Here is a 21,651-nt window from a genome sequence, read left to right on the forward strand (position 1 = left end):
CCTTGGGCTTCAAAGAATGACAAAGCCAAACACCAGTCAGTTTCTGTATCAAGCAAAGTCAATACACAACTTTGACTCTCACGAGCTGGCTTAGCTCTGCTTTAATGGGAAGGCAACCCTGACTATGCCACTGTGGGTAAGTATAGCACTATACCATTTCAGGTGAGATTGTGATCTTGTGTACGTGCTCAAAGGAGACAAAACATTTCTCTGATCCATGGGAAGCAATGGGCAGGAGCCCATTGCAGTGTTTCATGCATTATTTTGCTCATGACCTGTAGATCCTACAACACAAATTAACCTAATGAGAGGGAAACAAATAACAGAACAACAACAACAATAACAAAAAAAAAGCAGACAAGCAATTTTATGACATCCTGCATGTGGATGAGTGACTCATCCTGAGGCAAGTATGTTTTCTGCATCCAGATGTGAAGTAAGGTTGCAAAAGACTTCAGGAGTGACAAACATTCACAGACCAGAGATTCAAATGCTCAGGTAACTGTTTCACTGCGTGTGTCCTCATAAATGGAAAGAATTACTGCAAGATCGGGCAGAATAAATCCTGTACGGCAGCTCTCAGTGAAAATTTTACTGCATATTCCAGGTTAAGAGTACAGTCTACAACAGTATGTTTTAATGGTCAATAAATACTAAAATTCTTACATATTCTTGAGAGCTATTTACCATACACCAGTACACAGTCATAATGCACTACTGTGTGTCCTAAAATGAGCTTCTAATAGACATTGTCCTGTTCCATGTTATACAAAACTATTTTTTGGTTGTGTGCTGAAAAATAAGGCTCAGTATATGATACTGCCCTGAAAGAGGTGAAACAGTATTCTCTTGTTTGTTCTTTGGGGAAAATTGAAAAAGAAAACATAAACCCTCAAATCCCTAAGGAGGCCAAAGTAATGGAACTAAATTATAGAAAATGTATGTTCACAATACATCTGATATACACCTTCTTATCAATTTAATTGCCACAGTAAAAATTTAAGTCCTTCCCCACACAAATTGTAACGAAATAATATCCCTCAGTGGCATAGTGCAATTAGATTAAGTCTTTTCAATTCTACTGAAGGAAATAAGGAGATGAAATATTTTCTGTCATAATAACATGGCTAGTGATGTGACAGGAAAGTCAAAGGAATTTCACTGGGTAGTTTATAGCCAACTTGATTTCAGCAGTACAGGATCAGGCTGCTGGTTTAGTTTTTCTGTATGTTTTCAAGATATGTAATTCAGAGGTTCTTTTGTGCCTACTATTGAAGTTTACCATTGTGTCAAAAAGAAGAGATAAGCTGTACGTGGCAGTCACTGAGTTAAGTGTAATGGAAGAAAGACGCTAGTGTCCACTTTTATGAATCACAATCACAACAGTGTATTTCCAATGTGTAGGTATATTAGTTGTAAGAAAATTGGATTTCATCTTTCCACTAATGGTTTAGCTATATCATGTGCTCCACTTTCAGTAGCTTTGGTTCCAGTCCATCAATTCCTCCGATCTTATTAATATTTAAATTCAATAACTGTTTTAATACTATTGATTTGTGAACTTTCAATATTTCAAATTGACTCTCTTGTGAAGATTTAAATTACATCCATTCTCTTCTCCATTTTCATTCCAGCCTAATACTTCCATGGGAACGTATGAGAGAGGAAGTATAAGCATCTGATAAAGCACAGAGATGTCTGTCGATAGAATTCCTCTCAAGTACATCAATGAAATACAAAATAATTTGCCCTCACTGTTTTTATGCATTATCATCACCATAGAATATGTATTTATTTTTGCAACTTCACTGATAGATGCGATTTCCTTCAACTGTTTAGGTATTTGAAAGCAAATTCAATTAAAAAAATAAACAAGCCTGTGAAATACCTGGTAACAGAATAGAGGCTCTAGTCTTTCATACACTTAAAGTACAACACCATTCTTAAAAACCATATTATTCAAGACTAATGTGAATATTCATACAAAATTCAGATTCCTTTAGCAATATTTTAAGGTTTTAAATCTCTGAGATCTATTTACTCTTCTCCAGTTATATAAATTTAGATTTAGTAGCAGGTAAATCAAATCAGATCAAATAAATACCAATGAACCTTTTAGCTCACACGGAAGTAAAACAATTCTGAAGATGCAAAAAAAAATTCTTACTTTTTTCTAAATACTTTTTGTTTCACACATTTAATAACTTGAGTGGGCTATCTCAAATGACTTTGTGCTGCAGAATAGGCATAGTTTTAGATCAAAATATTTTTACTTTGATTTTCATACACTGCTGGCCTAAGAAACCATTAATCAGATAGATTACAAAAATAAAGTGACTGCTCATGACAGATTTGTTTATATAGTTTGCAGAAAATAATATGCCATAGTTATTTTTTGTATTCCAAACAAAAGAATATTATTAACGTTGCTAAGTCAAGTACAGCAAAGTTAGAAAATGCGACCTTACTTTTTCCTGCTTGTGCAGTCAACTTATGCTACCGGCTCTAATTCTGTATTTGCATACTCTTTCTTTGTTGATTCATCCAATGCACCATTATGGCAGTAGATATAACTGACAAGCACAAGGAATCATTGTTCCAGCACCACTTGTCCAGCAACCTAGATCTCAAATTGAAATTCCACATACATAGATTTTCCTTAGAAGTGTGAAACAGGAATTACAAATATGAGCAAAACTCAAACTGTTAATAGCAATCCAGAGTGTCTCCTCCTGCTGAGTACCTCTGTGATAAAGAGTATTTTATGGCTGCATGCAAATTTTCCTGTGCATTCCTGTGCCACTGTCCATTTTTAAAGAGTGAACGATGGCTCAAGCAGAGCATGGGAGAGTTCAGGTGTCCTCTGGATTGCTCAGGGCTATGACCCAAAATGGACTGCAAGGAGTCAGTCCACTGGAATGATCTGGCTTGTGACTTCGATATGTACTAAAAGCCAGGTCTCTGCAAGGGCAGAAGCAGAATATGATATCCAGCAGCTATAGAAACAGGGAAGATTTCCTGTTCTCACCAGTGTTTTGTTAGGCCTTCAAGAAGGTCAAAGGTGCAAAACTGACCTGAGTCTGAAAGCCTGCTCTGTGCAAGTTTTCATACTCTTTCTCAGCTGCTGCTTGAAAGAGTCAAGTTATTTTTTTCTTCGATGTCACAGCCACTTTTATCCTAATTGGAGGCAGTGTGAGTGTTTGGTAAATTAAGAAGGCCTGTGCTGTTTAGACAGGCTGCTCCAAGCACTTCAGTGAGACTGTGCTGAATTAGTTTTGGCTGACTGTGGTTCTAAAAGAACATTCAGACACAGAATCTTTTTTTTTTTTTTTTTTTTTCCTTCAAGCTATAACATATAATTTATGCTTTTAATTTCAAATTCTAAAATGTGGTAGGAGAAGTGGGGGAAGTCGAAACAAAGAGCTAAGAGGAGGGAATTACTTGTCAAAAGATCTAAATCAAATATATTGATCTGGCATTTATTGTCACTTTTTTATATTCTGAATATGTAAATGTTTGTAAAATGTCAGTTTTTTCTTCGGTTTAGCTGCAAGAGATAATTCAGTTCAGACTCTGCTTGTGTCTCATTTTGCTGCTGAAAGATGAGTGAAAGGAGCAGGTTTTTTTGCAAAATACTACATATCCATATATTAAAACCATATAAGTGACTTTCCATCCAAAGTCTTATTTTCAGCAATGACTTAGACACTGAGTTGAAATCCTGAGCTCACTGAAACCAAATGCAAAACTTTCAACAGAAGGCAAGTAATTCCATGTGAAGCTAAAGAGCTGCTAAAGGGAAAGAGTCTCATCCTAGAGTATTTTAGAGTCCTAGGGGTTAGAAAGACTTTTGGTTAGATTTAACTCTACTTGAAATGAGAGTCAGCCCTGCTTTGAACATAAGGTCTAGGATCTGATATCTCGTCTATCACAGAAAGTCTCTAAAACAGAGGTAGGAAATAAGGACAAATCCTATGCTATGTCATTACCTTGCATGTAATGGATATATGTACAAGGAAAGAAGCAGTTTCTAAAGTGTTTTATTATTATTTTCCATATTTTTATTATTGATTTATTATTTTTCTTATAAATTCACTTATAGATCTTACAATGAATAAGAAGTGGGTGAAACCATCCACTATAATAATCCTAAATGTGAATTACAGGTACATCAGGATGCCTGTATGCACTCAGCATACTCCATGTATATTTCACATTCCTTCTTTGGCAGTCTGAATTCCAGGTGACTCTAAGAATAAAATGCTATTTATTAGCTTTTAATGTTGTACATTTTGTATATTGAAATTTAATTAGTCTTCCCCATAAAAGCATTGGAATACACAGGATTTACAGTTGAGAAGACTGAGGGACAGAAACGGAAAAAAAAAATTCTCAAAACCTTAAAGCAATACCTAGACGAGCACAGGAATGCTTGGATTTCAGTATTAGATTGATCCGTTAGATCATACTGCATTGTGCCTTCTGTTCATGAATATTTCTTCTCCATCCTCTAGGAGGAATTATGAGCATAAATCTTCTATGCAGTGGTGAAAGAAAAGTCCCTTTCATCTTAGTGAATACACATCTGGTACCTCCTATCCAAACAGATTGATTCTTACTTTAAAGACTCATTATATTGCATTACACAAAAAGGTGGTTGATGCCTTGAGTTATATTTGTGTGTGCTAGAGCATGTAACAGATATTATAAGGATATAAAGTATTAATAATGCAAAAATTCTGACATTTTTTGCTTTTCAAATAAGTATTTTTCATATTTTTCACATGTCTTGTTTATCTCTTGAAATTTCATGATCAGCCATTTCACAGTGGAGAGATATTCTATTACAGAGGAATAGTAGTTCATATCCACTTTGGTTAACGGTATTTAATGTCTGATCTGATTTGTCCTAGTACCAATTCAACACTGGTTGTGGTTAGTCTCCATCCTAACTATTTTTAATACGGTAGTAAAGAGTTATAAACTTCACGTAGTCAGATATGTGGCACAATATTTTAACTTGAAAGTCATTTTCCCAAACTCTCAGATTTTTTTCTCTCTGTACTTCTAATTTATTCTTTTTTGTAGTTTTCTTTATAATGTTTTTGAAAGCTGTCCTACATTCCTTGGCCATTTTATTGGCCCATAGCTGGGCAAGAAGAACTGTTCCATAAAGAAGTCGCCTTCGAAGTATAAACTTCCCATCAACTTCTGTTGGTCTGAGATCAGACATTACAACCATGTTTTCAAGCTAAACACAGGGAAGCAGAAGCCTGTGTTACTGATGTATTTCACAAAGTCGGTTGGGTGCCCAAACAAAATAACCAGCAAGACTCTTAGTACTTGAATTGGGCTCACTGGCCACAACCTAACAAGTTGCTCAGGCATGTTTTAACACATTTAAAATGCTCCGGTGGGTAACTGTTTGCTTAAAATTAACTGCATGTCTATGTGCACTCCTGGAACAAGGTCTATCTTTAGTAAGGTAATGACTGTTTCTACATTAGATGTTCAGTTTCCCTTGAGTCTTTGACAGAAAGGGAAAAAGGGCTTTGCCAAAGAGAGGTTTAAATTGTGCACATTAGGATCCTAATTCTTCTGACTCTGGTTCTGAAGAAGTATCTCTTTGTTCCTCAGTGGAGTACACATAGAAAGCTGTGGTGGACTAGTGTATCAGCACGGACATCTAAGTACATATCTTTTGCCATAGTGTTCAGTATGCTGCAAGATCCCTGTTTTAGCAATCTGGCTGAAAAACTGTGTGGGGGTGGAGAACAAGAAATGCCATCATAGGCCCTCTGAGTGTTACAGATATGTGACTCGCCAGCTGTGGCTCAGTTAGATAATTTTCAGAGATCATGTAGCTTTTGCCTTGTGTGTATGTGTGGTCTTCATAATTCAAGGAAACTTCTGTTCCTTTTGCGCCTACACAGAAAAAAAATGGTTATTTTTTTTTCCAAAGTGAGATGTTCTTAATATAGTTGTCATTACCTTAAATACTTTAATAATCATATTACATTGTGTGGCAGGAAGCAGCAAGGAGGTCAACAAAGAAAAGTGAATGAAAAGCAGATTAATGAAAGCTTCGGTACTGCTTGTCAAAAGAAGGAACAAAGCTGCTTTTCCTCAACAAGTCAAACTAGCATCTCAGTTAATTCTACTATATATTTGGAAAACAAAGAAACAAACAAACAAAAACATAAACACTGAAGAAAAACCAACACCCGCTTTACCTTTTAATGCAGCTATGATAGCTAAATGAGTGTGTACAGAATGGAAATGTTACTGCATTTCTGAGAACCAAGAATTGATGTTCTGAGCATGGATATAGCACATGATGTCTGTGCTGCTGGGCTGTTTGTAACCTGAAACACCTGGAACAGGGAAGCCATTCTGTGACATATTTCCATCAGGAATAAAAGTTGTACTAAGACAGTTCCTTCTTCTTTTCCTGCTGCTTCTTTCCAGCGTCTTTGCTGTAATTTGCTGATCTCGGTTGCACTGATGTGGCTGTGTCGGTTTGTTCCATAGACTAAATGAGGAATCTAGCTGGGAAAGCCAGCTCCAAAAATGCTTGGTTTAACTCAGAACATTTCACTGATCTGATTTACAGACCATCCTGCAGGCAGCAAACCAAAATGCAGAGGTGGAAAGGCAAAGCGTCCTCAATGGGAAGGAGGGTGTGGGCAGAAACCTCTGAAGCTGTCTTTGCTCCTGGGGAAATTGCAATGCACAGCTGCAGTCTTGGTGAAAAGGACATTCAGTATTACTAAAATATTCTCTGTTATGTGCTGTAAGTATGTGTCTACAGAAATAGTACCCCTACTGGGTCTATCAAAAAATATAGTTATTAGATTATCAGTGGATTTATTTCCTTTTTCAAATTCCTTCACTTCTCTAAACCTGAAATAGGAATAATTTAGCATATTTGAAGACATCTACAATCATAAAAATCAGATTGTTACGTGGTTTGGGCAGTCAAAAGTTGGAAGTGGCTTCCTAAAACTTACAGTGTTAAGAATACTGGTGTTAAGCTGTATAAACTCACCTTTCTCATATTCCTTTCCTGTTGTATTAATGTCACGTTTTACCTTGAAAAGACAGAAACAGTTGAGGGATATAGAAACTAGTAAGATGTTGATACAATTCTACTAGTATGTAATTTATGAAGCACGTAACAAAGATCTAAAACCATCAGTTTCAGGTGGTTCCAATAGGCAAGAACACAACTATGTTAAAAAAGTTAATTGAAGTTTCCTGTGGAAATATGAAAGCTACAACACAAAGCTGAGGAAACTTTTCAAGCGCATTTGCACTTGAAGGTTGTGAAGGAAAGATAACACAGAGATAAGAAATCTACATATCTATGTATTCATCAGATCTTTTTCCACAAATGTCTAGCATGCTTTATTTGTATTTTGTTGAGGTACAAAATGAAAAATGTAACATGAGAGCTTAGAAAGGTGAAGCTAAAGGATATAAGAGTGCCTTGAAGAGTGAATTTTAACACAACAGTCATTGAATGTGTGTAATTAGAGGGCAGTACCCAAAAAAATGGTTCTTAGAAGAAGAGTCAGAAGCCACGATTATGCTGGTGATAAGCCCTTGACTTTGATAACTGAGGGAGGTGACCATCAGAAGAATTTTATATAGTGGCTAAAAACAGGCTTACTTCACAGATATAACATATTGATGATTTTTTTCCTGATTTTCTAATTTTGATTTCAATTTTGTACCTAATATTTACCATAAAACCCCATATATATATACACAAAGACACATAAAGAATTTTCATCCTTATTTTCCTCTAGTGAGAGACGATACTCCAAAATGAACTGACAGGTACTATATACCTTCATTCCCTAAGGAAGAGCAGTTTCACACACATCAGTGGGCAGGCATCCTTTTCAGGCTCTTCCATCCAAAGTGTGTATTGACGTTTGGTTTCTTCCTCAGTCAGCAACGGTGGATAGTGAGGATGCTGTTATCAGCTGGTTCATTGATGGGAGGAAGCTCCTGTGATGGGTGCAAATGTGTGTTTCATGAGTGAATAAGAAGTGCCAAGGAGATGGCTCCTGGCACAAGTGTGATCCTGACAGTGCATGAGTCAGCTGTGGATACAAAGCAGCTCAGAGGACGTGAGCACCAACAGGGTCTCCATAGAGTAACCATACTTTCTCACCTGGCAGTTTCACAAAGTGCTATCATGTTTTTCATCAGTCATTTTTATAAAATCACAGAATCACACAATATTAGGGATTGGAAAGGACCTCAAAAGATTATCCAGTCCAATCCCCCCACTAGAGCAGGAACACCTAGATGAGGCTACACAGGAATGAGTCCAGGTGGGTTTTGAACGTCTCCAGAATAGGAGACTCCACAACCTCCCTGGGCAGCCTACTCCAGTGTTCTGTTATCCTTACTGAGAAGTTTCTTCTCAAATTTAAGTGGAACCTCTTGTGTTCCAGTTTGAACCCATTACCCCTTGCCCTACAGTTGGCTGTCACCGAGAAGAGCCTGGTTCCATCCTTGTGACACTCACCCTTTGTATATTTGCAAACATTAATGAGGTCACCCCTCAGTCTCCTCCAAACTAAAGGGACCCACCCCCCTCAGCCTTTCCTCATAAGGGAGATGCTCCACTCCCTTAATCATCTTCGTTGCCCTGCACTGAACTCTCTCCAGAAGTTGTCTGTCCTTCTTGAACTGAGGGGCCCAGAACTGAACACAATATTCCATGTGTGGTCTCACCAGGGCAGAGTAGAGGGGAAGGAGAACCTCTCTCGACCTACTAACCACCCCCCTTCTAATACACCCCAGGATGCCATTGGCATTCCTGACCACAAGGGCACAGTGCTGGCTCATGGTCATCGGGCTGCCCACCAGGACACCCAGGTCCCTTTCTCCTACACTGCTCTCCAACAGGTCGTTCCCCAATTTATACTGGAACCTGGGGTTGTTCCTACCCAGATGCAAGACTCTACACTTTGCCTTGTTATATTTAGTTAAATTTTTCCCTGCCCAACTCTCCAGCCTGTCCAGGTCTCACTGGATGGCAGTACAGCCTTTTGGCGTGTCAGCGACACCTCCCAGCTTGGTGTCATCAGCTGACTTGCTGATAGTACACTCTATTCCCTCATCCAAATCATTGATGAATATATTGAACAATATTGGCCCCAGCACTGACTCTTGAGGCACTCCACTAGATACAGGGCTCCAACTGGACTCTGCCGCATTGATCACAACTCTCTGTTTTCTTTCCTTCAGCCATTTCACAGTCCACTTCACTACCCAGTCATCCAGACCGCACTCTCTCAGTTTAGCTGTAAGGATGCTGTGGGAGACTGTGTCAAATGCCTTACTCAAGTCAAGGTAGACCACATCCACCGCTCTGCCATCATCCATCCACCTCGTTATGTCCTCATAAAAGGCGATGAGGTTGGTCAATCACAACTTCCCCTTGGTGAAGCCATGTTGACTGCCGCTAATGACCCTCTTATTCCTGATATGCCTTGAGATGGCACCAAGGATAAGTTGTTCCATCAGTTTCCCAGGGATGGAGGTGAGGCTGAGTGATCTATAGTTACCCAGGTTCTCCTTCTTGCCCTTTTTGAAGACTGGAGGGACATTTGCTTTCCTCCAGTCTTAAGGCATCTCTCCTGTTTCGCAAGACTTGGCAAAGATGATGGAGAGTGGTCTAGCAATGACCTCAGCCAGCTTCCTCAGCACCCACAGGTGCATCCCATCTGGACCCATGAATTTATGAATGCCCAGATTGCCTAATTGCTCCCTAACCCAGTCTTCATCAACTGAGGCAAACTACTCCATTGTCCTGACTTTCTCTGGGTCCTCAGGGGTATGGGGATCCTCAGGACAGCTTCCGGCAGAGTAGACAGAGACAAAGAAGGCATTCAGTAACTCTGTCTTCCCTGTATCTTCTGTCATCAGGGCACACACCTCATTCATCAGTGGGCCTGCATTGCCTCTGGTGTTAGCTTTATCTGCCACGTATTGAAAAAGCTCATTCTGTTGTCCCTGACTCCTCTCGCCAGGTTTAATTCTAAAGAGGCCTTAGCTCTCCTAGTTGCATCCCTACACCATACAACAACAGCCTTATATTCTTTCCAAGTGGCCAGCCACTCCTTCCGTGATCTATAAACTCTCCTCTTCCAGTTGAGCTTACCCAGCAGTTCCCTGTTTAACCACACAGGTCTCCTGGTTCCCTCCTTGACTTCCTATGTGTTGGGATGCTCTGATCTTGAGCCTGGTAGAAGCAGTCCCTGAACGCTAACCAACTATCTTGGGCCCCTCTACCTTCAAGCAGCCTTGCCCATGGGATTTCCCCTAGCAATTGTTTGAAAAGGCCGAAATTTGCCCTGCTGAAGTCCAGGGTTGCAATTCTGCTTGGTGTCACGGAGGCACCCCGAGGCTAATTTAAGGGACAACAGGGTCCAAAACAAACCGGTGAGAAACAGGGTTTTAGCACTCCAAAAGTGACTTAAATATAGGTTCGGGTATCAGTTGAGGAAAATTATTAAAGGGCAGCAGCTGGTACAACTGGTGGTCCACAGAGTGCATGCACGTGGCTTCACCCAAAACAATGCCGGAACCACCCCTGAGTCCCAGAGGAGTACACACTTGCCTGAACACGGTGCGGGATTATTCTTAAAGAGATAAAGGTAAAGTGTACGCTCACGATTCCGCGAGGGTAAATTTATACTACACTCGCAATTCTGCAAGGGTTAATTTACTTACACGTGCGAATGTGCACGGAATACTACACGTGCTTATGTGGAAGCACGGGAGGAAAATACACTCGCGATTGTGCGAGGATAAATTTATAATACACTCGCAATTGTGCGAGGAAATAAAGTTCCACTCGCGATTGTGCAAGGATAATAATTTAAAGTACGCGTGCAAATGTGCACGGAATAAAGTTACACTCGCGATTGTGCGAGGAAATAATTTTATACGTGCTTGTATTAAGTACGGGAAGTTACACTTGCATATGTGCACGGAAAGGATAAATATACTCGCAATCCTGCGAGGGGTTTTACTCACACCCGTGGCGGCAAGGCACGCGGGGTCACCATCCTGGGGAGGCGGAGTCTCGGTGGCAGCATCTTCCTCGTGCTCCGAGAGACCGGCGACAATGGGCCCAGTCTCGACGAGAGTCCCGTTTTTATACTGGCTGATCAGACCTGACTGTAGGTATTCTAGAAGCTTCTCTGCACCCCCACACCGTGTGTGGGGCGCTCCTGAAGCCTCCAAACATCCCCCACACTGGTCACAGGCGCCCAGCGGCTCACTGGCGCCTCGGCAATCCCTTCTCCTAATGGCCCTGACCAGGGTGATCTGGGCCAAACAAAAGAAGCTGTTAGCTTCAAGTAGCAGAGAGAGGGAGATGTGCCTACTCCCTCCATACTGAAGGAGGCGGGGGGGAGAGAGGGGGTTTTGCATTCTGCCACACTTGGTATTCTGTTCCTGCCACACAAGATCCTGAACTCCACCATTTCATGGTCGTTGCAACCAAGGCAGCCCTCAACCTTTACTGCTTCAACCAGACCCTCCTTGTTAGTGAAGATGAGGTCCAGCAGTGCACCTATCCTAGTTGGCTCCTCCACCATTTGCATCAGAAAGTTATATTGGCCATGTATACCATCCAATAAGATGTATACATCTGGAATTATTGTAGCCTAAATTTTGTCTTCAAATTTAGAAAATTTTTGCTTCTTCAGATGCCGGATGGGAGGGTTAGAAATTTTTTCCTGCTTGGTGGGGAACAAGCATCATGCAGAATGGTGCTATATAATACAAATCTCTCACAAGAACATGGGAACAATAGGTATATTACTGTGTTGGCATTGTGTTTAAAAAGTTGTGTTGTCCAGCATAAGCTTCACTTTACACATAGAAGTTTGCTGGAAAATATAGAAGATGACTGATGCATGCACATTAAATACAAGTCAGACAGGTATTCTATCCACTGGTCCAGGGGATTAATTTAAGATTGCGTTGCTGTCCCCTAGAGGCATGGATGTTAAGATAACCAGGTGGCCCACCCAAATTTGGATCCCCTCCTGGGACTCAAACCCTTGAACTGACCCACGTTTGTTCTCTGGGACTTTTCTTCAGTTCAGTTTGGAAACGCTGCTGCTCTGTTTTCTTTTCAAAATGTGTTGTTTGTTTGGCTGACAGAACACCTGAATATACTTCCAGGCAAGAGGTGTGACTCTATATGTCCTACTGAATAGATTTTTTTCACATGATTTCAACTCTCTCTGTTTATATGCCATCTGTGAACAGATTATGGAAGTCTCTATGGCACTTTTTACATCAAAGTACTAAAAGATTCCTTTTCGGGACCATTTCCATGACTACTGATAATGCCACACCGCTTTCTGTCTTGTCAGAACCTGTCATTATCCACACACCCAGCACTCTAAACATCAAAATGATTTGCAACCAATTTACTGAAAAGCTCAAAATGTCTTATGAAGTAATCTCTGCCACTGGAAAAATGCCATTTTTGTAAGAGCCAGCTTCATATTTATCAAGTTTTATAAATCTCATATATAATAGATTGCACATAAGACTACAGTAGCTCACACTCTTGAGATCAGGTGTGAGAATCCTAGAAACGAGTAAATAATTAAAGCCTTGATGAAATCTGCTTTGATTGAAGCATACAGGTGCTTTACCTTATTCAACTCCACAGAGCCCTAAATAGTTAACCAGACTAATATACTTCAGTTGAAATATAGGTCTGTAGTCTGTGTGGTGTCACATAGTTGCCTCCATTAGTTGTTCCTGTGGTAATCTGGCATCACTATATAATTACAGATCCAGCTATTAAAAGAGCTATGCAATTTCCTGAGTAGCTGGCACTATTTTTTCTACTCAAACCTACAGAAGACAACAATTACCTGTAATGGAATCTATTTAATCTCTGTTGACATTCGCAGGAATTCAAGGCAGAAAGGACCACTATAGTAACAACATAAGAACAACTGTATTGGGTTGGATGAGCTGTTTATCTAGCTCAATGTTCTGTTTATGGCAATGGTCAATAGCAAATGCTTGGAGAAAGAATAAAAGTAAGACAAAGGTCAAAGATGCAAGAGATGTTTTTCATTCATATGCCTTTTTAAATCCCAGCAATCCACTAAGAACTCTTATGCAGGAGGTTACAGCTCCTCTCTTCATGATATGTTAATTTGACACCCTGCAAAAAATAAGCTGTTTGAAGTACTGGTACAATTACAGAAAATATTGCAGAAAAATAAAACCACTGATATTCTGTTTTCAAGTTTCTAGATGTGGAAAAGCTGCCACTGACTCAGTGAGTCAGATGCTTGTTAAACTTACTGTTGTAGAAGCCATATCTCTCAAGACAATTAATGTATCTTCTACTTCCAGTCATTAAACCTTTGTTTATGGGCTGTCACACTGTATTAACGCATTTCATATCCTATTGCTGGAACATTTAAATTGTGCTTGAATTACCACAATTCTTACCTATAAATTACTCAAGTGGATCTCCTCAATTTTCTTACTATAAGGCTTCTATTTCACTCATTTAGGAATTTGATTGGACTCTCAGTCTGAGAAACATATCTTTCTTGAAATTTGTTTTTTCTTCATTCATCACTGCAGTCTGATTTCTTAGCCCCGTGATTACGATCATGGCACACATAGTGAAACATTCGTTAAGTCGTGCCACTTATCATTCATATCTTTTCAATTTATTGTTTCCCAGTTGATTTATGATGTAACTGTTTACAGTTCTTTTAAAGCTATACTTCCCACTAACAGAAAATAAGAGAAAAAAAAAATCACATACGTATGAGGGTACAGGTGTGATGCCTCTGCCAGTGTATCCTGCTAGTTGTAAAAATATTCTATTTTTACACAAACTTGCATTCTTAAATAAACACAAGTTCTGCGATCCTTTTTCCTTGTGTATTAATGTGAATCTAATAAAGAGACATTCTCAGATATAAAACTTAAGATATGTAAAGAATTTATAATTTTGGCATTTCATCAGTAAAATAACAAAGCCCTTATTGCATACAGCTCAGATTTAAAAAAAGCACGAAATAAAATCTCTTTGTTCCCTGCCCCCACCCTATCCATGGAGCCCTGTGTTTTTATTATTTATTTCTCTTCCCCTCTAAACAGGGTGATCACATACGGACTGCCTATTTGAAGTGATCACTGTCCAATGTCCAGTCTATAATGTGCCAGAGTATTGTTTGAAAAAGTGGTGGTTGATGCAGGCCAAAACCATATCAGGATTTATTCTAAGCTTTTAGTGGTATGGACGATGAAGTCCCAATGCACAGAAAAGTTTGCCAGCATTCTTTAATTTACTAGTAGAGACATAGCCAGATGGTATCACTTCTAACACAATATACCACCACCCTCTTTAAATAGTTTGGAAGAAGTGATTTCATGTCTCTTATCTTTCAAGAAAATGTCAGTGATATCATGTTAATAAAAGTTACTTAATAGTTGACCAACAATGACATATTCTTTGTTACTGCCAAGGCTCTTTATGGTAATATAGGCAATCCAGGATTTCTTCATTTCACTTCCTGCAGTGCTTTGATTAATTTACTTCTTGATATCTTGATTTCATGTTGAGGAATTGCTATTTCTTAACTCCTTTCCACTCTCTCCACATTCTGATAATTTAACACCATCCTAATAATTTTGTCTTTGGACAATGCTTCTCCTTTGACTGAGATGGAGACCTTCCAGATTTCACAGCTGCATCTTCTCATTGAAAGTGGTCTGTTGTTCAAAAGTACCAAATTCTTCATTTCATTTTTATTCAGCAGTTCATTTCCAGAATCTTCTTGCTGCTTTCTGTTATTCAGAATATAGGAGGAATCTGGCAGTTGCCTGTCTATTCCTCCTTCAGAACTATCTGATTACTGGAAAGGCAAAGAACCCTTTCTGCTGCCTATCATTTCATGGATGGATGATTTTTTTCCCCTACCTATCTTAATACAGAACTGTTTCTTCTTTAGACAGCTTATACAATCTCTGTATGTGTAATAGTAGCAAATTGGGCTGAGAGTGCATTTTCATTTGCCTACCTGCCTTTGAAAGATAGCTTTTTCAGTATTCCTTCATAAATTTCACTGATATTTTAGTATTTATTTTTCATCTTGATTCCAGAATCAGTGTTTCTTTAGGATGACAAAAGGGTTTTTTTAAAAAAGAAACTATGGTTCTGCATTCAGAGTGTTGTTTGATCTGCTGACAAAACAGGGTTCTGAGACTTGTATATTGAACTCCAAATTTTAAGTGGCTATAAGGGATTAGACATTATTGCATGAAGGCTATATCTTCCCTTATAGCAAGCATTAACACTGTGTCAGTTTTTAATAATATTTAAAACTTTCTGGAGTTCATACATCCTCCCTACAGATCATAATTTAGGGAAATCTATCCTGTACCAAAGTTGTTACATAATCCTTCCTGAGGCAAGGAAAACTGTACACAAAGAAAAATAGGAGAATTAGAAATCATTCTCAGTCTTTTGATATAAAGAAAATCCACCTCAAGACTTCCATGGTACATATGAGCTGGGTTCAAGCCAAAAGAGTTTGGCACTATGAGCCAAGGAAATCTGTACAGGTGGCAAAATACACCCAAGAAGCTTAATATGGAGCTGACTCACCTACTTAATTGATTACTCCATGTTGAGATTATTTTTACCTCTGCTAGTATTTTCTTAAACTGGAAACTGCTGACGCAGCAGATGCTGGAACCCTGGAGACCCAGAGCCCCACAGATGCAGCAGGTCTGAGCCCAGTAACAGTACTAGAAGCATAAATAAGAAGAACTTCTGTGGAACTTGCAGTCTCTCTGGTTGTAACCAGCATCCAATCTAATCTATCTAAAAGCTTTTCTGATTAGGGCACATATTCATATGAGAAGCCATAATTACGAAGAGCAACAGGGGGAACTATTATTGTCTGGCATATGAGATCCCCTGTGGATTGCAAGAACATTAGCAAAACAATTTGGGGGCTTTTAGCTAAACACTTATTGCTGTCACAGCAATGCTTTTCACTAGCAGTCTACATACAATTTTATCAGCAGTAATATTAATGTCTAGGTCTTTCCTTTGCTCTTTTAAAAATATGTAAATTATGGAATGCAGGATTTTTTAACTTATATTTAAACAGGGCCCTTATATGTAAACAGTGAATTTAGTATCTATATTATAATAATCTAGGGAAAATACCAACAAAAATGGAACAGTAATGAGAGATCTCACCAGTAAATGAATGGGTAAAAAAATGAAAAGAATATATAACGAGAAAAATTCCTTTGAAAAAGCAGGGAGAGATAAAAGGACAGGCTACACTACATATATCTGGCAACAACAACTCACCATTAAAAATCAACTTTGATTTTAAAATGCCATTTGGAGTCATGTGAGAACCAATAGTCAATCATGCTATTTATAGGAAAAGACTGTGGTAGCTCAGATATCACTGCCTTACTTTCACCAAGTAAGATGTTGTCTTCTCAGTAGCAACCATTTATTCAGTCATCTTCATGGCAAGGACTAAACCAGAGTTTAACATCAGACAACAGTTTTGATCCATTCTAGGAAACTGGGATTCCTGCAGGATTTCTGCTTATCTGGTTTCTGAAAAGACACCCAGAAGGGCCTCTATCCTTCCATATTCTGCCAAAAATCCTTTCTCTTAATTCAGTTATTCTTTTGTTGGCAGAAAGAAAAGGGAGAAATGAGAGATAGAGAGGCACAAATAGCTTCCCTGATGCAAATAGCCACAGAACGATCAATTAAAGGAAGGTTTCTTTTTCAATTTTAAAGGCTTTGATGTTCTTTCTACTAAGGGATTTCCCTATCTCCTACGTTTATTACACAGAAAGCTCTCTAAATATCATCATTTCCACAGGGAAGCACCAAAGTAATGTTCATCCTTTTCTCTCGATCAGGAAATCTTGTGATATATTTCATCGTCTGTCTCTAATATGCTCTTCAAACAAATAGTAGGAATCATCAGCCTCCTCACTAGATAAAGCAAGGTTTTCCTGATATCAATAAGCTTAAGATGGCAAAAAACCCAGCCTAAGCAGAGGCAATACAGTTAGAAAAAAAATTAATTTCCTTTGCAACGTGTGACTAAAATGGGAGAATAAAACCTCCCACAGATAAACTGTGCTTCTAAGGAAAATGAATGAACATGCCATTCAGATTACTGAAGGAGTTCAAGCTTTTCTTTCTCCTAAAAGTTTTCTATCATCAAAGTGTATGTTTTCAAGCTAAAAATACATTAATACTTCAGTTAATAAACCTCCTTGACATCTGATAGACTAACCTGGCAAACCTGTTATTAATACCAGGTTTAGCAGGTGAAGGAGACCACAAAGCTATACTAGATCACGGAATACTGGAGCAGGAAAGAATGGAAAGACATGTTGAGATGTCTAAGCTTCTCGGTACTCTGTTTAGAAAGTAATGTCCAACTTACATCATGCAAATGATATAGATATTATGATCATGGTGTCTTATCATATTGCATGATTTCTTCATTGTTTGTCATATACTATTTTTAGTTTTTTTTTTTTTTTATACACACTCTGAGGCAGATGGAGAGATCTGCTTAGGGTTCACCTCATTTAGTTTTCTCTCAGTGTCAGCACATGGGACTGTTTACAGTAAAAGGGAATTACGTTTCAAGATCAGGAACTTAGTATGTGGTTTTCCTGAGTACTGCTTCCAAGTGTCATATTTATAAGAGATACAAAAATATAAAAAATTAGAGACTAGCATTTTTCTCTGCAGACTATGTGTTTAACTAACAGCTTCCATGGCTTGATCTCACTTGCCCGCAGAAAAGGAATTTAATTGCTTGCAAAAAGCAAGACAGAAACTTTACATAGAGAGGGGTAGAGCAGAGGTAGCGAAGGAATGGTGGTAGACTGATGAGAAGCCAATTATGGTTCCTTTTTTCTCAACATTGGCTTTAATTAAAGCTGTGGGGTTGCAATATTCTGATTTTGTTCCCTGGAGGAGGTACCTAAGCAACCTTCAACCAATTGAGAATAACTGCCATATTAATCAGCCTCAGGACATTGCTAGAGAGTTGCTGTAGACATTCATAAGTAATCACTTCAAGTTTTATCAGATACTGGGGAAATTGTATGTTACATAAAGCCGTGCATTAAGCATATTTACTGTTTCACTATGTGTATCTAAATCAGGTGTGATTCAGCTGAGCTTCCTGGCTTGATGATGTGGGCACATATTTTGGCTGTTTCCTGACTGTACAGCATGATAAGATCTGAGTACAAATTATTCTTCCATGTGCCTTGATTTTCACTGGAGCAAACTCAATCACAAACACCAGAAGAAAGGAGCAACATCATTCCCAATAACCTGACACCCAAGGGACCAGGGTTGTAGGCTGGACTTGCAAAGCTCACCAGCTCAGCAGTTTAGACAAAACCAAGAAGGTGTAAATGACACTTGGTTTTTAAGTCAGCTTTTCTCTGAAAGAAAGAGAGAAGAAAGAACCAAAAAAAAATATTTTTTTTTGCTTCTACTTTTCACTGGTAATAATCATAGAGAGCACTAGGATAATATTTGAAAGTAGCTGACAAAGAAAACTGATAGAAGTAGTTGCAAAAAATCAATCGATGAAGAAGTGCAGATTTTAAGTTGAATATCAGAAAAAGAATCAGCATGATTGCTGATGAAATGCATTTTTTGCTTTTCTGAATGAGGGTTCGAGAAATTTTTCTTATTCAATTCATCTTTTGGACAACACAGTTTTTGCAAGTATTGTGTTTCAGGAAAAACAGAAAAAACCTTCTCCAAACATCTAGTAAATGTAAAATAGACAAATCATAATTCCCCCTTACAACTGGGGAAAGAGAATATGGAGGTGTGCACTAGAAAAAAAAAAATTACTTATCTGTTTTGTCACATAAGTGACATTTATACATTTTAGATCTCAGGAGTGTGGCGATTTCCAAAATAACTCCATTTAATGAAGGTACAAAAGGGAACAGTTTTGTTTGTACTTGTGGAAGACAAGGAGTTTAGAAAGTTTATTTAACTCTATAATGATAAATTAAAAAATTCTGAGAGAGGATTTGAAAAAGCTTAAATGTAATGTTTTATAAAGCTATATTCCCACAAGGCCGCTAATATGTCTCCATGTACCCATCTGAGCATTCTGGCCTTAAAGCTGGGCAGAGTGTCTTTCTGCCCCTCCTCCAGATCTCACTTAACCCATTCCCAAATCAGCTAGGTCAACCAGACAAGATCTCTCTACAAACTCTTTTTCTGAAACCTGCTGGTTGTTCTAAGACTTTTTGGATTACTGCTCATGTTTCTTCTCTGCTTTATGTGTGGAGTTGCCTGTTAGAGCTGTGAATTACAGCAATCAAACTTGACCTGCCCTTTAGATAACTGTTTCACCTCAGCCTCGTTTCACAGCAATAAGGATTCCCTGACATTTCAGCATTTCACAAACAGACAGATCTTTGGGAAATCAACCTGGGAACTTTACTTGGTCTTGGCTTCAAGTATCATAAAATGGATGCCAATCCCCAGAACAACGTTAGAGGTCAGCAGAAAATGAAATCAGTGATGTTGAAAATTTAGTGCTCACTGATCAGAATACTTTTCCATTAATACAGGCAAGGGGGAAAGAATTTGTAACTGAATTGTTTTTATACTTTTTGATGTTTTTTTAGTAAATTCAATGGAGAAGATGACCAACCAGACTTTTATCTCTTCTACTATGAAGTACAGCTAAAGTTGATTGTGGCCGAAGCTGCAAGTGTAGAGAAGGCCTGTACTTGTGCATTTAGGTTTAACTTCTACATGACTTAAACTTACCAACTCTGCAAGGCTTGGGCAGGACAGATGCAGGTACAGCAATGGCTAGAGCAGACACTCTCATCAGTAATGCAAATTTGGAAGACATCTTCCCATCATCTTTGTTGATGGAAGTATGGCACAGGAAAAGCAGGATAATTTTTGTAGCTCAACTTAACGTGTGAGAAAATTTTCAGGCTTACAGGAATTTAATGCCTGGAAATACAAGTAGCTATTTTTTGCTTTTCATTGTACATTAAACTATATATATAAAATAAAAAAAAAAAGGGTAACTTCTGTGTGAGAAAATTTTCAGACTTACAGGAATTTTAAACTTAAACAAATGTCCTGGATCAAAATAGATTTCACTGTCAAATTTTTCAGCTCTGAGTACTAAGCATTAGGTTTCTAAAGGCCTCCTTCAGCAATTAAATTTACATGGGAGACTTTTCAGGAGCCGTTGAGCATTTATAAACTGTAGTGAATTTAGGGGAAGCTGTAAGTGATGACTGCCCTTGAGAACATTGACTGGGAAAACTCTGGTTTAATATGCCTAGTCTGAATAAACACGGCTTCATCTTTTTTGTAACCATCAGCATCTGCACTGGGCTCAATGTTGGAGCCTGGATAGATAGTACACAAGGAAAATAAACATGCCAGAGCCTGACTCTTGAAAGGTCAGGCTGATGTTTCAGTCCAAAGAGAAAATGTTGCTATAAACCATATACAGAGGTTTCTTTTTGCAGGCATAAGTTCCCTTGCTGCTAAGCCAGCTGCACACATGATTCAAAACAAAATATTTCCTTCTGTTCTCCACCTCATATGACATTTTAGCTAAAACCAAAAGTAGGACGTAAAACTCAAGCTACAGTTTTGTGGGTACACTAGCAGATAAATCACAGCAGAGAATTTCATTGTATGGAAACAGATGAACTAAACATTTCTGTGCAACTGTTCAGTTTAACTTGCCAGATTTCATGCATTATGTCACTCTTTAAATTTCACTTTCAATACATTTCTGCTGTCTAAAGTCCCACAGCAATTTTTTTCATAATATTACATTTTTACAGGAGTTTTCAAGGTGTCCTTGAACCTCGTATGATCTGAATCAGCTTACAGTTAACAAGTATAAATAATGAATAATAAATTGTCACTGCAGAAAAGCTGAGCTGTTCATGGACTCCAATATATTCAGAGAGTTGTGTGGGCTTCAGTTAACAGATCTCTCCTGTTCTGATGCCTCACGTGGTGGTACATGGAAGTATAAAACTTTTGAGCTTGAAAGAGGTCTCCAGGAAATTTTCTGTAGAGAAGGACATACTAGTTTACTGACAACTTTTATTCTTCCCCCATGTGTTTTAATAATTCTCATTACAAGAAGATACAAAGAAGCAGGTCACTATTAAATATTGTTACAGTCTATCAGGTTATTCGACTAAACTTCTCTTTTACTACACTTCAAAGAAAATATCAAAAGCTAAAGGGGATCCTTAGAAAATGAGATCTGCTTAAAGTCCATCCAAATGTAGCTTCCAACAAAGCAAGGAGAGGAAGAATACTTTCAATAAGTCATGTTAATTACAGACACAACGAAGGGTTTGACCACCAACATCAAAGAAAGAAAGGTATAAAGGAAATGAGAAAAATTTATTTCAGAAGAAAATATATTAATTCAAAATGGGAGATTATTTCACAATGATGTTGATGTTTTAAACTTGAAAACTGCAGTAGGCATCAGATTACTGGGATGCGAGCAACTAAAAGGCCAAAGA

This window comes from Patagioenas fasciata, chromosome 2 (genome assembly GCF_037038585.1).
Source record: "Patagioenas fasciata isolate bPatFas1 chromosome 2, bPatFas1.hap1, whole genome shotgun sequence".
NCBI classification, from domain to species: Eukaryota; Metazoa; Chordata; class Aves; order Columbiformes; family Columbidae; genus Patagioenas; species Patagioenas fasciata.